This window comes from Pristiophorus japonicus, chromosome 19, assembly GCF_044704955.1.
Source record: "Pristiophorus japonicus isolate sPriJap1 chromosome 19, sPriJap1.hap1, whole genome shotgun sequence".
NCBI classification, from domain to species: Eukaryota; Metazoa; Chordata; class Chondrichthyes; family Pristiophoridae; genus Pristiophorus; species Pristiophorus japonicus.
This window is the reverse complement of record NC_091995.1, coordinates 45,498,973-45,513,882: the sequence shown is the minus strand read 5'-3', so window position 1 is coordinate 45,513,882 and position 14,910 is coordinate 45,498,973. Positions and strand designations below refer to the sequence as shown.

The 14,910-nt window shown below is 44.3% G+C and overlaps 1 pseudogene; it reads left to right on the top strand.

The window, feature by feature from the left end:
• LOC139230203 (zinc-binding protein A33-like) overlaps window positions 1-6,460 on the top strand; it is a 650,536-nt pseudogene extending 644,076 nt beyond the window's left edge.
• Window positions 6,461-14,910: the final 8,450 nt, after the last annotated feature.

Sequence of the window (14,910 nt, the reverse complement as noted above, 5' to 3'; positions counted from 1 at the left end):
GCAGTGGTGCAGCAGGGAGGGATTCAAATTCCTGGGGCATTGGGACCGGTTCTGGGGGAGGTGGGACCAGTACAAACCGGACGGTCTGCACCTGGGCAGGACTGGAACCAATGTCCTCGGGGGAGTGTTTGCTAGTGCTGTTGGGGAGGATTTAAACTAATATGGCAGGGGGATGGGAACCAATGCAGGGAGACAGAGGGAAACAAAAAGGAGCCAAAAGCAAAAGACAGAAAGGAGATGAGGAAAAGTGTAGGGCAGAGAAACCCAAGGCAAAGAACAAAAAGGGCCACTGTACAGCAAAATTCTAAAAGGACAAAGGGTGTTAATAAAACAAGCCTGAAGGCTTTGTGTCTTAATGCAAGGAGTATCCGCAATAAGGTGGATGAATTAATTGTGCAAATAGATGTTAACAAATATGATGTGATTGGGATTACGGAGACGTGGCTCCAGGATGATCAGGGCTGGGAACTCAACATTCAGGGGTATTCAACATTCAGGAAGGATAGAATAAAAGGAAAAGGAGGTGGGGTAGCATTGCTGGTTAAAGAGGAGATTAATGCAATAGTTAGGAAAGACATTAGCTTGGATGATGTGGAATCTATATGGGTAGAGCTGCAGAACACCAAAGGGCAAAAAACGTTAGTAGGAGTTGTGTACAGACCTCCAAACAGTAATAGGGATGTTGGGGAGGGCATCAAACAGGAAATTAGGGGTGCATGCAATAAAGGTGTAGCAGTTATAATGGGTGACTTTAATATGCACATAGATTGGGCTAGCCAAACTGGAAGCAATACGGTGGAGGAGGATTTCCTGGAGTGCATAAGGGATGGTTTTCTAGACCAATATGTTGAGGAACCAACTAGGGGGGAGGCCATCTTAGACTGGGTGTTGTGTAATGAGAGAGGATTAATTAGCAATCTCATTGTGCGAGGCCCCTTGGGGAAGAGTGACCATAATATGGTGGAATTCTGCATTAGGATGGAGAATGAAACAGTAAATTCAGAGACCATGGTCCAGAACTTAAAGAAGGGTAACTTTGAAGGTATGAGGCGAGAATTGGCTAGGATAGATTGGCGAATGATACTTAGGGGGTTGACTGTGGATGGGCAATGGCAGACATTTAGAGACCGCATGGATGAAGTACAACAATTGTACATTCCTGTCTGGCGTAAAAATAAAAAGGGGAAGGTGGCTCAACCGTGGCTATCTAGGGAAATCAGGGATAGTATTAAAGCCAAGGAAGTGGCATACAAATTGGCCAGAAATAGCAGCGAACCTGGGGACTGGGAGAAATTTAGAACTCAGCAGAGGAGGACAAAGGGTTTGATTAGGACAGGGAAAATGGAGTACGAGAAGAAGCTTGCAGGGAACATTAAGGCGGATTGCAAAAGTTTCTATAGGTATGTAAAGAGAAAAAGGTTGGTGAAGACAAACGTAGGTCCCCTGCAGTCAGAATCAGGGGAAGTCATAACGGGGAACAAAGAAATGGCGGATCAATTGAACAAGTACTTTGGTTCGGTATTCACTAAGGAGGATACAAACAACCTTCCGGATATAAAAGGGGTCAGAGGGTCTAGTAAGGAAGAGGAACTGAGGGAAATCTTTATTAGTCGGGAAATTGTGTTGGGGAAATTGATGGGATTGAAGGCAGATAAATCCCCAGGGCCTGATGGCCTGCATCCTAGAGTACTTAAGGAGGTGGCCTTGGAAATAGCGGATGCATTGACAGTCATTTTCCAACATTCCATTGACTCTGGATCAGTTCCTATGGAGTGGAGGGTAGCCAATGTAACCCCACTTTTTAAAAAAGGAGGGAGAGAGAAAACAGGGAATTATAGACCGGTCAGCCTGACCTCAGTAGTGGGTAAAATGATGGAATCAATTATTAAGGATGTCATAGCAGTGCATCTGGAAAATGGTGACATGATAGGTCCAAGTCAGCATGGATTTGTGAAAGGGAAATCATGCTTGACAAATCTTCTGGAATTTTTTGAGGATGTTTCCAGTAAAGTGGACAAAGGAGAACCAGTTGATGTGGTATATTTGGACTTTCAGAAGGCTTTCGACAAGGTCCCACACAAGAGATTAATGTGCAAAGTTAAAGCACATGGGATTGGGGGTAGTGTGCTGACGTGGATTGAGAACTGGTTGTCAGACAGGAAGCAAAGAGTAGGAGTAAACGGGTACTTTTCAGAATGGCAGGCAGTGACTAGTGGAGTGCCGCAAGGTTCTGTGCTGGGGCCCCAGCTGTTTACATTGTACATTAATGATTTAGACGAGGGGATTAAATGCAGTATCTCCAAATTTGCGGATGATACTAAGTTGGGTGGCAGTGTGAGCTGCGAGGAGGATGCTATTAGGCTGCAGAGTGACTTGGATAGGTTAGGTGAGTGGGCAAATGCATGGCAGATGAAGTATAATGTGGATAAATGTGAGGTTATCCACTTTGGTGGTAAAAACAGAGAGACAGACTATTATCTGAATGGTGACAGATTAGGAAAAGGGAAGGTGCAACGAGACCTGGGTGTCATGGTACATCAGTCATTGAAGGTTGGCATGCAGGTACAGCAGGCGGTTAAGAAAGCAAATGGCATGTTGGCCTTCATAGCGAGGGGATTTGAATACAGGGGCAGGGAGGTGTTGCTACAGTTGTACAGGGCCTTGGTGAGGCCACACCTGGAGTATTGTGTACAGTTTTGGTCTCCTAACTTGAGGAAGGACATTCTTGCTATTGAGGGAGTGCAGCGAAGGTTCACCAGACTGATTCCCGGGATGGCGGGACTGACCTATCAAGAAAGATTGGATCAATTGGGCTTGTATTCACTGGAGTTCAGAAGAATGAGAGGGGACCTCATAGAAACGTTTAAAATTCTGACGGGTTTAGACAGGTTAGATGCAGAAAGAATGTTCCCAATGTTGGGGAAGTCCAGAACCAGGGGTCACAGTCTGAGGATAAGGGGTAAGCCATTTAGGACCGAGATGAGGAGAAACTTCTTCACCCAGAGAGTGGTGAACCTGTGGAATTCTCTACCACAGAAAGTAGTTGAGGCCAATTCACTAAATATATTCAAAAGGGAGTTAGATGAAGTCCTTACTACTCGGGGGATCAAGGGTTATGGCGAGAAAGCAGGAAGGGGGTACTGAAGTTTCATGTTCAGCCATGAACTCATTGAATGGCGGTGCAGGCTAGAAGGGCTGAATGGCCTGCTCCTGCACCTATTTTCTATGTTTCTATGTTTCTATGAAGGCAACTCTTGCTGGTCCCCTTCATGTTTTCAATGTTAGTAAAGAGATGAGAGGACAGTCCACCCTTCGCTGAAACTGAGGACTTTACTCTCATTTAGAACTCGAACAATATCTTTGAATACAGGTGCACAGGACTTGTCTTCTCCCAGTTTGACAGTGATGTGCATTTGGCAGTATCCTCTTCTCTTAGGCAGTCCCTCGGAATCCAGGATAACTTGCTTCCACACTAAAATGATTCTCATATGACTGAAGAGTCCAGTACGGGACCTACAGTCGCTGTCACAGCTGGGGAACATGTTGGTTGAAGGGACAGGTAGATGGGGTGCTTGAGTTGTTGTACGCTCCTTCTGCTGTTTGCGCTTGGCTTCCGCTGCTATCAGGCGAAGAGACTCGAGCTGTTCGGCACCTTCTCAGATGCTTCTCCAATTTGAGCCGTCTTCAGCCAGGGATTCCCAGGTGTTGGTGGGGATGTTGCACTTTTTCAAGGAGTCGTTTAGAGTATCCTTGAAGCATTTTCTCTGCCCACCTGGGGCTCGCTTCCCGTGACGTAGCTCCAAGTAGAGCACTTGTTTTCGGAGTTTCATATTCGGCATGCGGACAATGTGGCCCATCCATCGGAGCTGATGAAGCGTGGTCAATGCTTCAATGCTGGGGATGTTGGCCTGAGTGAGAACGCTGACTTTGATGCCCCTAACCTGCCAATGAATTTGCAGGACCTTGCGCAGGCAGCATTGGTGATAATTCTCCAGTGTTTGGAGGTGCCTATTCTACATAGTCATGTCTCTGAAGCATATAGCAGGGCGAGTATCACTACTGCTCTGTAGACCATGAGCGTGGTGCCAGGTTTGTAGTCCTGAACTTCAAACACTCTCTTCCTCAGGTGACCGAAGGCTGCACTAGCACACTGAAGGCAATGTTGGACTTCATCATCGATGTCGGCCCTTATTGACAGTAGGATCCCGAGGTATAGAAAATGATCCACGGCAGTATAACTTAGAGCTGTGTTTACAGATGTAAAGAGGCTTACATACCATTGCCACCGAAAGGTCCCCTGTGTTTCCTGGGACCTCGTTCTGAGAGCCTGAGTGAAGGTGGAATGCAGACATTGTCCTTGGCCCATCATACTGATCCTCACACTGTTATTACAAGCCAGACAATGCATTCCAGCATCTAGCAATATATCATCAATCGACTCTCCGTGTGAATATCTCCTGCAGGTTAAAGAAGACTTTTTTAAATTGAGTTTCAAGTTTGTCGCCTCTCAGTTTTCACCCCACTCTCTCCTTTTCTTAACTTAGTGTCAGGCTGGTGTAGAGTTCCATGGGTGCTGGGCCTGAGAGCCATGAAATGTTGGTTTTCAGTCCCATGGGTGCTGGCCCTGAGAGCAGTGACATGTTGGGCTTGAGTCCCATGGGTGCGAACCCTGACAGCAGTGACATGTTGAGGTTCATTCACACTGGTGCCAGCCCTGACAGTGATGACATGAGAGAATACAATCTCATGTGTGCCAGTGCTGAGAGCATTGACATGTTGGGGTACAGTCCCATGGGTGCAACGAATGCTCTGCTCAAACAGTGATAAATAGGAAGCTATTTGACGGTATGGGCATCACAATGAGCCTAATCCTGTTCTCATCCGATTTGTACACAGGTGCATATTGCCCCAGAGCTGCATGGAAGTATCCAGGATCCGGTACTTGGCTGTTGTTTCCCTATCGAGGGGATGCTGAGGTTAGGTGTAACATCACTGTGCCCAGCTCAGGGCTGCACAGACTAGTGACAAGCTCTGAGTTACTGTGTAAATACCGACCGGAAATAACAGGAATTGATCAGTGAACCTTCACAGTCTTCAGCAGCAGAAGAAACCCTGTCGAGTGTATTTCGGGGGCAACTGACGTGGTATCACAGTACTGGGGCCCGTCAGTGAAAGCTCCACCCAGATCCCTTCACATTTTACTGAAACCAATGATTATACATCATTAAACAGGACAATCTAAACAGCACCGTGGATGTATTAATCTGTTTCTAATTGTCTGTCCTGCAGCAACTGAAATGGTTGAGACAAAGTTGGGGAAAGCTGCAGGTGCAGAGAGAGCTGAAGATGAAGAGATACTTGTGTCTGCTAGTCTGAACAACAGTATTTCCAGGCTTGCTACTCTAGTCAATGTGCCAGAAATGAAACTGATCATCTCTCCAGGTAAGAAACTTCTTAGCTTTGTGTTCATGTTCTGTCGTGTCCTGCTATATTCCAACGCTCATGAAGATACTGCCTGTTGCTGGTTTCAGGTCACTGAGGCAGTATGCTCTGGGACCTCACTTAAGGGGCTGTTCTTTATGCGGGACCTTAGATTGAGCGATTCAAGAATGAGGGCATCAGAAAATCTATCTGACATACAATCACTCGGACTTTCCAATAGGACTCACTGAACCGTGATCAGTCTGGGAACCCTGGCTGATTGTGTTCCTCTCTGACCCAGGACTCATAGTGATCATACTGGGACCCTGTAATATCTAACTGTACACTGTACCCAGTCCAAACCAGTTACTAATAAGAAATTATGGAATGGTTGTCAAGTCCAGTAAAACAAACGTAAGATATTCGCCTTCCTCTTTTTGTCCTTCCACCTTTCTCTGTCTAAACTTTTTAACATGATGTAATTTTTATTTCCCCAGATCCAGCCTCAATGTCCCTGGACCCAAACACAGCGCATCGTGAGCCGATCCTGTCTGAGGACCGGACCAGTGTGAGACTTGGTGACAGAGAGTTACTGCTTCCTGATTTCCTGGAGATATTCAATGCTGTCAGTGTCCTGCGGTCACAGAGATTCACATCAGGGAAACAGTACTGGGAGGTGGAGTTCAGGCACAAGACTAAATGCATTTTGGATCTGGCGAGAGCATTATCCAATAGGAAAGGGCAATTAAAACTGGGGCCTGAACATGGATACTGGATTATGCGTCTGTAAATTGTGAATTAATACAAAGCTATTGAAGGCCCATTTGTCCCATTGACACCGAGTATGAACCCAAGGATCTTCGGAGTTTACCTGGACTATGAGGGAGGACAAGTGTCCTTTTACAATGCTGATGGTATGTCCAATCTCTACACTTTCACTGACACATTCACGGAGAAACTCGTTCCTTATTTCAATCCTGGAATCTGCGATGATGGTAAAATTTCTGCTCCCCTTGAACTATGGCATTTCGAACCGTAGGTTTCTAAACTGATCTCTCAGAGTACGAAGAGAATGGGCCATAATTTGCGTTCCCCTGTTGGTGCACACAAGGTGTGCACGTGCCCTCAAGGGCCAAGCAAGTTCTGGGTGTGCGCATAAGAAGCGCATGTGTGAAAACTCAGAATTTGCGAACTCACAAGAATTTTCTTCAAAGACCCAATGCATCCTTGGGAGAAAGGCACAGTGAATGCCCGTGCAATTCCTATGTCTGTAAAAGCAGGTGTATGGCCTTCTTTTACCATCGTAAGAGTTTATAAAAGTATGTTTTTACATTAGCATTCATTTTAACGTTAAAACTTTGTGCAATAAGGTAAGTTTATTTTAGCCTCTTTAAAACATGTACAATTTATTTCTCAAAAAATAATATTTTCCTTCAATATTTAATTTACTGCCATTGTAATTAATTTGATATATGTAACTTTTTTAGAAATTTGAAATCTAGCTGTATTTTTTGGAGAATTCCAGTCCATATCGATAGGAATTCCATATATGCAGGATCCCCTAAGCATCAATGGGGCTTCCCTTCCTTTATGGTTTGGGCTGGCCCATGTGATCATAGGGGAGCTTGTGAACAGCTTGTGCTCGGAAATACGTGTCCGTTTTCCCGCACATAATCGGAAATCCCCAGGACCGCGAATCTCCGTACCTCCCGGATCACCTGGTACCTGAGCATTTTAGTCAGGGATCGGAAGCATTTCCCCGTGGGAATCTTCCAATCACCAAATCAGAGCCAAAGTATCCACTACAAGTTGAATATTGCCCATCTCACACAGTAACCTCGAGACACAGCAGGAACCAGCACTGGGAAAGGGGCTTGGCAATAAATGGTGGGGTTGAGAGTATTGGCTGGTGAATTGTAAGTGTTCCTTGCGCTGAGCTCTTGGGTTGTGATCAGGGACTGGGACGTGTGCTACTGTGCAGGGTAAAGAGGTCCCAACGTGAGCTCCTGGCCGCTCACACCAGCCCTCCAATGTGGAACTCTTCACTCTTGGCCATTCTCCCAGGAGAGGCCCTGTTGCTCTTTGTGAATCCAGGATCCATGTTACACATTCCAGCAGTGCTGGTCACCGTCAGCAAACCGGAGTAACGGGATCCCGGATTCACATTGCACTGTTCACACACACCCAGGGGCTTGCAGTACAAAAATACATAATATATACAAAAAATGTATATCAATCGGCAAAATTGGCTCCGGATGGGCTGAAGCAACAAGGGTTTGCTGAGTTACACCTCGTGGCTGTTACAAATGAGAAAAAGCTCATCATTGGAACTTGCAGATGCTGGCCCCAGACCAGCCAAAGATTTCCATAACCTGGCTCCAGACCAGCTGGAAATCTCCATAAACTGGCTCCAGATCAGCCGAAGATCTCCATAACCTGGCTCCAGACCAGCTGGAAATCTCCATAACCTGGCTCCAGACCAGCCGAAGATCTCCATAACCTGGCTCCAGACCAGATGCTGCACCATAACCTGGGGGCACCGAGATAATTTAAGGGCCTCACAATGACTGAGCCGACCAGAAGTAGATGGGGAATTATCATTAAGGGATTACTCTGAGATAGGCCTTTGTTTTCAGATAAGGGAACCCATTGTGGGACTTCTTATTGTTGTTAAAAATCCAATGCGGTATCTTTCTGCTATATATAAATCATTCTTTTTGTTATATAGCAGGGGTAATGTCTGAAGTTGCTTATCAACTAAATGAGTCAATACATTACATTTATAGAATAGAGTTTCTGCTGGTTTTATCAGTGCAATAAGGGTGAAATCAGCCGAACCACAACAGTTTGTGGAAACTCAAGCATGAGTTTATTTCAAGCACCGAGCGTCCAAGCTGCTTTAAAAGTCATTTTGCTCGAAGCCGGCTGCGCCCACAAAACTAGCCCCGCCCCCAAGTGGAATTAATGAGCCTCGCGAGTTTGCGCCGATTGTGTCTGTTCGAGGAGGATGTTCTAATTGAGCTTTTCTCAGGCGTACAGGCACCAGTCGGCACGGTATAGAAGTTTGTGCAGCTAAAAAAATTACTAAGGAACTGACTAGTGTCCACCAATGAAACTACTGAATGGTTCTGTCTCGTTATTTAAGTTATTTTCAGTGTTTTAATATCAGAGGGGGCTGTGGCTCACTAACAGCTCAAACTCAGTTCCCAGCTCCAAAATTCATGTGTATGTCCCCCTGATTCCTTTGATTCAGGGAGAGAGTCACTACCTGGTGTTGACCGCAGCAACCACGTGGCCCATACTGGCACCAATCCCACTCTAGAGGGCCATCTTGGCCCAGTCGGTGGCACTCCTGCCTTTTGAAGCAGACGTTAGGTGCCCCAATTTCTTGGGACGGTGTGTGTCTCAAGCCGATTACCAGACCGGGATGGGTCTGCAATTGGGAATGGACCCTGGATCCATTTAAACTTCTGTCACAGGGTTGTGGAAGATTGCAAGATTGTTCATTTTTATAGTCAGCTGCTTTACTGGTCACTGTCTGAAACCTGTTAGCTAATATAATATCAATTTCAGAGGCTGCTAGTGTAATACTTAGACAATTGTCACCGGCTTTCTAACCTTGTTATCTACTTTTTCCAAACTTACTCTGTTCTTGTCCCCACTTTCCAGACCTTACCTTGACATTGGAGTTCCAATCACCAGCTTATCTCTCATCGTTTACAGCTGCCATGAGACAAAGTCCATTTCAGTTACAGGAGGATCCTATGCAAGGCATCAGCCACCCCCTTCTCAACCTAATGTCACTGAAGGAACTATACAGATGAGTAAGTTGATGCATATTAAATAAGGAGGCATGTAGACCGCAAAGCTGGGCATGGTGGAAGTAAAAAAAAAATACTTTTATTACAGAAGTATTATGAATATTGGACATCCTGGAGAGATGGATGCTGGACATCTTGGGGAGTTAAGGGTTAAAATCGTGCATCTTGGAACAGCAGTTCTTTCAAGACATACATACTGGTTTTGAAGTATCGCGAGAGGAATGCACAGTGAAAACATGTATGTGTATCCCTGAGTAACATAAATCACCTGGGCATGATTCCTGAAAGGATTTCAATTTGGCATCGATGGGAATTCTATTGAAACTTAGGAGAATGCAGGTGACAATCATTGATTAATAGGTTTCCCTTGCAGGTGTTGGTTTATTTGCCGACAGAGAGAATATTATATATTTGATAGCCTGGTCACTACGGGATATTGGAACTATGCAGATTTGATAAGAAATGAACTTATCTGTTGATAAGATAATTTAAAACACCAAGAATTGCTTGTATGTGATTTCAAGTGTGGAGTTCATGCCAGGTGATATCAGAATCGCGATAATCGTGACCATCTTGAAGAAAGGGGACAAATCCGACTGCGGTAATTAGAGAGGAGTTTCCCTGCTGCCTGCCATAGGGAAAATAATCACAATAATCCTCCTCAATCGTCTCCTCCCAGTGGATGAAGAGGATGAAGAGTGGCAATGTGGATTTCGCCCACTGAGGGGCACAACGACCATGACCTTCAATGTGCGACAAATCGAAGAAAAATGTAGGGAGCTGCATCAACCTGTGTACATGGCTTTCTTTGACCTCATAAAGGCCTTCGAGTCTTTGAACCGTGAGGGATTATGGAATGTCCTTCTTAAATTCAGCTGTGCTCAAAAAATCCTCACCATCCTCCGCCTGCTTCATGATGACATGGACGCCATGATTCTCACCAACGGATCCACCTCAGATCCAATACAAATGCGGATCGGGGTCAAGCAAGACCGTGTCATCGCACCAACGTTCTTCCTTACTGCAATGCTTCAACGCAGCCTTAACAAGCTGCCCGCTAGAGTGGAGTTAATCTACAGGACAAGTGGGAAATTGTTCACCCTCCGGTGCCTCCAGTCCAGAACCAAGATTGCTACAACCTCTATCATTGAAGTACAATATGCAGATGACTCTTGCGTTTGTGCACACTCGGAGTCCAAAACTCAAACCTTCGGTAACAACTTCACTAAAGCGTACGAGCGGCTGGACCTCGCATTAAATATCAGTAAGACAAAGGTCCACGACCAATCCATACCCGCCACACTGTTCTGCTCCCTGGTTATAAAGATCCATGATGAGACCTTGGAAATTGTGTACCACTTCCCATAACATGGGAGCCTACGACCAACAAGGGCAGACTTCGATGACCATGTCCAACACCACCTTCAGTTTGCCAGTGCAGCCTTTGACCACCTGAGGAAAATAGTGTTCAAAGATCAGGACGTCAAACCTGACACCAAGCTTATGGTCTACAGAGCAGTCATGATATCCGCCCTCCTATATGCTTCAGAGACATAGACTATGTAAAGTAGGCACCTCAAATCACTGGGGAATTACCACCAACGCGGCCTCTACCAATTACTGAAAATTAATTGGCAGGATAGGTGCAAAAACGTCAGTGTTCTCTCTTAGGCCAATATCCCCAGCATCAAGGCATTGACCACACTCAACTAGCTCCGGTGGGCGGGCCACATTGTCCACACGCCCGATACTAGACTCCTGAAACAAGCACTCTATTCCGAGCTATGTCACTGCAGGTGAGTCCCAGGAGGGTAGAGAAAACGCTTCAAGGACAACCTCAAAACCTCCTTGAAAAAATGTAACATCGCCACACTCTTGGGAATCGCTGGCCCAAGACTGCACAAAGTGGAGGAGGAGCATCCGAGAAGGCACTGAACACTTCGAGTCCCTTCGGTGGGAGCACATGGAAGCCAAGTACAAGCAGCGGAAGGAGTGTACAATAAATCAAGCACCCCATCCACCCGTCCCTCCAACCACTGTCTGCCCCACCTGTATGGAAGCAAGTCATCCTCCACTCCGGGGGACTGCCGAAAAGAGAGGTCTGATTTCGGAATACCAGTCTGTGTGTAAATTTTGTATGTTGCATATGAAGCAACTAGCATGTGCTAATGTATGTTAGAAATGCACTGAAGAATGAGTCTCAAACATACTCAGTTACTTGACAACAGTGCGACATGAAATAGTTAATATGGCGCAAGAAGGTGAGACTTTTATTTGTAAAAGGTACTGCCATCAGCTCCATAGCGAAACCATCTTTGTAACCAAGCAATATCGCGTTCAACATATTGGTACCTGTCAGAGGAATGGAAATTAATGTAAAGAGGAACATAGACTTTGAATTTCTGAAATTCAGGGTTGAATTCGTTTGAGTTAACAATGAAATTGAGATGACGGCAAGGTAGTGGGAAATAATACTTAGCAAGAATATTTACAAGATGGATACTGTTAAAAGGGGAGCTGGAGAATATTTAATCCCTGATTTCTTAATATTACGGTACAGTGTAATGTTCTGTGTAATCTATTATAATTTTATTTGTCAGTATCATGATGTACAATATTAACCTAATGAGAAAGGTATATGATACTAATAATATTAAAACCTTAAATATGCCCATGAGTCATCGCTAGGGGCTGTTGGAGATTCAGGTTGATCAGTAGTAATGGTAACCATTATATTGGATTAATTCTGTCATTTAAAAATCCAAACAGTAAATTACTAATTTTGTATAATCAAACAATTAGAGTTGAAAATGGGGCATCGACCTCTGGAAATTATGAAGATGGGTGACAGTTTAACATATAATTCAGCATCATGGACTGGCATTATACAGAATGCACAGTCAACCTCACTATATTTGCATGCATTATCAGAAATAATAAGTGGTGGATATGTTGGCCATCTGGAGAGCTGTATGTTGGAGATCTTGGGGAGTTGTGGGTTAATGGTCGAACTTCTTTGCATATTGTAGCAACAGTTCTTCCAAGATAAATAAGATGGCTTTGAAATATCGTGTGAGGAATGCAGTTTGTCTTCCAATACGTATAATGTTTATGTCAGGAAACAAGTGACAGTAATGACGTCACCATGAATGACTAATATAACTTTAGAGGTCAGGGTAATAAACATAGGCAAAGTTATCCATCAGCTCTATATTGAAAGATATCCGTTAATAAAGCCTGTTTCTCAGCGAGATTAAGAGCAGTTTCAGGAAGTCTTGCTGGAAGGAAATAGCTTTTGAGTGAGCAATTACAACTGTTTAAATGAAGAGATTGTCTTTAAAGGATTTGAGGATAGAAACATCATGAGGTCTTATCTATGACATGCACATGTGATGTAGGCAAAATATGGTGTGTAAAGGAGCAGGTTTTTCAGTAGTTCTTCAGAGAGCTCGAAAGATACAGAAACCCAAAAAGTTGCTCTCTCTGTATACAGTTAGGACGATCACTGTGCTGTACATCAATAAATCTGTTCGTACACTCTACTATCAACTGTCTCTTACTTATTCGCAATGTGTTGTTGTGAACCATAGAAAGACGGAAGTGAATGCCAACATTTACCACTAAAATGATTTGTTGTGACTGATTAGTGAGATTGGTCCAATGTGAGGGAGAAATACCATGGGCTTCCGACATGGTGCTGGTGCTAAAGGGTCACTGGTGAGAATGTGATTCAGATCAAACTGTTGTCATGGAGGCCACTATAATGTTAGGACTGTTAATGTCTAGGGGTTGGAAATTATTCAGGTGAAGTTATTCCTAATCCACTATTGTCGCCTCTCTGCACGACCACGATCCCAGGATTGTCCCCCAAGCTCCGCCTTCTACTCTGGCTCCGTGACATCAGTCTACTGACCCTGAATTCTTGTGGCATCATCGAGGAACCTCTTTTGGAAGCACTGCCGTGTTTGCAGCTTTGTGCAACATGCAACAGGTCTCTTTGCTAGAGGAGATTGTGATAAGCGGACTCACAAGCTATCCAGGGATCTGACAGTTGCTCTTACCTGTGGATCAGTAGGAGCAGGAATTCTCCTCTGAGTCGCACAAGGAATCCTTGGATTTCCCCGACCTTGAGCTCCTCCCTTCCCTGACCACTTTTTCCATCCATCCACTTGCCTTGTGCAAGGAAGCGCTTCCTTGATGGTCCCGTGCTGCAGTCTCTTGCCACGTGATTTTTCTGGCCCGGCAGCAGCTTGCCACCAAGTTGCCGGCAATTTCCGGGAGGTAACACAGCAGGGCATACACTCATTATTTCCGGCCGTTGAAATTGGCAGAGCTTGCCCACTGCTTCTCCTAACCACGCACGTCACTCACTCTCCCACCCTAGAGTTAAAATAGAGCCCAGAAGAGATGTAATTTCCGCTTCTGCTCACGCCCAAATATTACTTGATCTGTCGCTTGTGTCCAGCGTTTCACATCACCAATCATAACTAAAGACATGAAATTCTGAAATGTGTGTGCAGTGAATAAAAAAGAAAGTCTTGCATTGACATAGTGGCTAACACGACCACCGCATGTAAAAAATAAACTTACAGCCAATGAAGTACAACTACTGTTGTAAAGAAAGGAACGCGGCAGCCAATATGCACAGAGCAAGCTCCCACAATCGGCAATGTGGTCATGATCAAAGCATTTTTTTTAAGTGATGATGATTGAGGGATGAATATTGGCCAGGACAGCGGTGAGAACTCCCCTGCTATTCCTCGAAATAGTGGCATGGTATCTTTTAGGCCCAACTGAAAGGGCAAAAATCTAATAGTTTAACGTCCGATACCATAGACGGCAACTCCGATAGTGGAGAACTCCCTCAGCACTGTCCTGGAGCAGCAGTCTAGATTTTTGTGCTTTAATGTTTTTATATATTGTCTCCTTTCAATAAAAAATTGTTTAATCATTTCCCAATCAGAGACATTAAATTCAGCGGTTATGGATTAACATTCCAAATAGACTGGCCGCTTCAAAACACGATTAGTTAGATTTCTGTTTCATGAATTGCCAAGCAAAGGCATAGACAAAGACTAATACAACTCCATAAAAATGATATGATGATTTATTTTTACACAGACTGACATGTATGCACAGATACCGTCACTGTTGCCATGAGAACAATTACCAATGAACTTTTACCAACGCGTTTGGCAAAGTGTTTTAGAGGGTTTATTCAAATTACATTCGAATGCTCATCCTGCCCAACTAACTGTTTTAACTCCGCACAAGGTCTGTTAATACGTCCAAAAATCTAACATTTCTGTATATCTGTGGGGCTGCTCATATGTATACAACTGAGTATATGATGTTCTGTGTGTAACTGTATGTTCTTCAATCCCACATGTAGCATTCTTATCTTAATATAATTAATATATGTCATCAATTATAAATAATAGGGTGAATTCTTGACATAACTAAGATCTAGAGAGAGCAAATCCATCACAAATATTTTCCATCAAATGCCTCGCATGAATCTATAAATCAATATCCTCTGCTTCAGAAGTCTTGCATCATGATTGCAGTAATGGAGATGTCGAAATATTTTGCTTGGAACGTATGATAACAATCATATGCTGGAGTCCTGAATCTATCAAAGGATAATATCATTGCCAAAATATCTCGG